At 46.2% G+C, this 3,524-nt stretch overlaps 1 protein-coding gene across 8 annotated transcripts in view; it reads left to right on the forward strand.

Moving 5' to 3' along the window:
* Positions 1-3,524, forward strand: part of LOC107269498 (RNA-binding protein Musashi homolog 2) — a 150,543-nt gene that overhangs the window by 96,498 nt on the left and 50,521 nt on the right. The gene's annotated exons all lie outside the window — the stretch shown is intronic.

A 3,524-nucleotide genomic window follows, 5' to 3' on the forward strand; every position in this document is an offset into this window, starting at 1 on the left:
TCTCTCCGTCTACTATAACTTTTGTACATATATATACAGTTTTGACATATAGACACAAGTCTAGTGGGTTCTACCTAGGAAGTATATATATATATATACTATACCATACGTATATTATCATATAAATAAATACACGTTAAAGTACATATAGGTAATCCAGCAGTTATATTGAAGAGTTCGTCGAACCCGTAACACGTAGTATATAACTATATAGCGGCATGGTAAAAAATTGCTCTCTATCTATATCTATTTATATATATAAATATTGTGACGTATTTTTACGCGATCGACCTCACCGGAAAATGCAAGACCGACCGGCGCACACCTTTACGCGATTCCTACGCGTTCCAGGCAACCCAGGGGCTAACAAAGTTCACTCTCGAAAATACCTGAGGTATTGTTGGGCGCCAGGTTCCAAAACGGGAACCACGTATCTGTTTCTACGATATATCTTCGCGTGCCTACGTTGGCTAACTCAGCTACGCGGAGGCGGCGGGATTCGGAACAATAGGTCGGATGGGTCGGACGATCACGCGACACACAAAAAGATTCGGACACTTCGATCTCAAGAAAATGATTCGGTTTATTTAAGAAAATCGGCTGCGCGAAGCGCGACGATTTCGTACAATACCGAATCGATGAATTACAAAAAAAAATAGTAATTAATCTAGATCGAAAAGACAAAAACGAAATACAATCAAACAATATTAACTGGTACGTCGCGTACCATACGAATTCAAATCAAATATCGTAACACGGCTAATCCGCGTTTACCAAAATACGACAACCGACCGTCAAGGACCTGCAGTCGTCGTGGTTGAGTACCAGCTGAGTAGAGCGCGTTGCTGCCGCGTGACGTCAAGCTGTCCCGCGTTGCGCGCGCCTCCTGGGCCAGTAGAGCTGCTGTCCGCAGATAGCGCGAGTGTCGACCCTCGCGTGTCGCAGCTCCCTTCCTCCAGGGACTCCAGCTGGCTCCATCTCTCTCGTTCTCCGCGTCTTCACGGGCACGGCGAGCGAGCACCTATTCGAACTCCGGCAGAGTACACGCAAAACAAAAGAAAACAATAAAGTAATCTATCGAAATTGCAATTAGGCCCTTGCGGTCGGTGGATCCTGCCTGGACTTTGCAATGGCCTTTCGGCCCGTATCGCGTTTCGGCGTGATTTTCCGCCGAGGACAAGACGGGTGAAATCCACCACGTCACAATATATACCAATACGATCATATATTTCGTATACGTTTTTAAAAGTACATAAAACCTTACTCATAGTAATACCTACTATGTAATCTTATATACTTCATATTTATCATACGGTGTAATTACGTAAACAGTAGACTGACATATATATATATATACACACCATTTGTTTTAAAAGCCATTGATAGTCCACTGACGTATATGTATATACATGGCGTTGATCATGGATTAGAGTCCTTGATGATAGCGTGAGTGCGTGAGATCGATATAACATACCTATATATACATAGTCGTTGCTTAGGCACCCACATTCATTAAGGATGTAGTTCAGTGTCAGGGGTTAAATGCCAGTAGTTGGTTTCATAGGTCATAGACACAGGCAGAAATATCCCATCGACTGATAACGACGATAGTAACTCGTTATCATTTCGTTCTCCATTCTCTAGTATGACGTCACGTGTGCGCTATCGACTCCTTGAAACGCGAAATCGTACGGATTGATTTGACAGCCCTGCGATCTCGTGAACAGAACTTTGACCCCTTCCCAGTGCCCTCTGTCGGGACTGGCACGAAGATCCTTCCAGAGGGGTCGGCACCAGTAAGAAATATTAATTTCAAAGCCCACGCGATACAAATTTAAAACTTTTCGTCGGGTTCGTCGTCCTGGAACCAGAGTTAACGAATGTGATCTTGCCGTTTAAGGGATGAACGTACGAAGTGGATATGGGGTGGGGGGGGTGGAGGAGGACGAGAAAATTAGACTTTTCTTTTTTAAGGATTTTTCTCGTAATCATATACCCTTTTCAGGGATGGGGGTGCAAAAAATTGCCTTGTTCGGCTCTTGCCTACGTCATCCCCTCTTAGATAGCCGGATCATTTTTTTTTGTCCCTCCTAAGGGTAGTCGCACGTATAACGGGATATGTGTATATCTACTTCGCTGTACTACGGCTTCGAATGAGTTCAAGAGCGACGGGGGCCATAAGGGTTGTCACGGGGCTGAGCTCTCTCTGGCTTAGTCTAGGGGGATGGTTATATAGCAGCGCGCGCGGACCAAGCTTACCGAGAAATTGCTATACCCGAGCGACCAGAACGGTCTCCGTGTATCGTTCTTATTTTCTCAGTCAACCGGGAAATAAGAATTTGCTGGGTTAAAGAAAAACGATGGGAAAACGGCAACTCGTGTTTCGCTTCATCACAGTGCGCGTGGGTCGTGTATAACGTCGCTACACGTGCACAAGCCCGTGTAAGTCTAATGGTCCTGTACCACCCCCCTCTGCCCCTTAAACTCCGTCTACCTTTCCCATCCGTGTTGGCAGCTCATCCGCCATTGTTACCTCGCACTCGGTAGCTGCGAGCACACGGGATCCTGGACGGGTCTTTTTTTCACGCTGCCTTGCCTGATTCACCCGCATCTCCATAGACGTAACTGCGAGAAATCCCTATAGTCGTTTGTTACCACCCTGGGTCCATCGGGATTGTCTGTACAGTTCCCGCAAGTAGTAACGAACGGATATTTCGTAGGGGCGAGAATGGGTAGGGCGATCAAAGTCGTTTTAAAGTCATAGAATTTTAACGATAAAACATCGAAAAAAGTTTTGACTATACGTGTACCCAGTGAACGGGATAGAGAATTTGGTCTGAGGGTGACGATGGTATAACTTTATACTTTTCTCTACTGTGGATATATTCAGGTCTGCCGTATCTCTGTCTTGCTCTTGCGCACGGGAGCCCCCGTAAGTCCGTCTCTCTCGCACTCGCTACGAGCATAGGAAAGTCGTAATTTCTTTTATAGGGGATCCTTTCGGCTCGTCTCGGTTTCTGCGGTCGGGTCCTTACGTACAGGTTGCCGATGAACATCGGAAGGCGTTTTATGACAGCTGTCAAATTTGCCAGATCTCGGTCGACCTTTGGAGCTGGATTTCACTGTGTACGCTTCTGCGTGTTGAAGGGTGAAAATAGACAAGGGTTTAAGCAACCGTTATCGAGAGAGCAAACAACGTGTGCGTGTTTGGTAAGTCGGGGGGGTCGATTTTCAGGCTGCGCTCGGTGGTGAATTTTGCGATAGGAAATAGAGATGGGAAATCGAGAATCGCCGGTCTCGCGTACCAAACCGTAATATCCCCACTTGGACTATCTCGAGTCGACCCCTAATCCGTGCGCGACCTACCCCAAGACTCGCGTCCCTGAAAAAAAAAAGATTGCGTGTTATTGTCGCAACTGGGTTAAATTTCTCATTAAAATAACTATAACCTCTTCTGCTCTCCGCTGGCAGCAGCCTCTCTAGTATCTGGCCTATCGTCTCATCCCCAATCAGCTTTACCTACA

Source organism: Cephus cinctus, unplaced genomic scaffold, assembly GCF_000341935.2.
Source record: "Cephus cinctus unplaced genomic scaffold, Ccin1 Ccin1_scaffold0662, whole genome shotgun sequence".
Lineage (NCBI taxonomy): Eukaryota > Metazoa > Arthropoda > Insecta > Hymenoptera > Cephidae > Cephus > Cephus cinctus.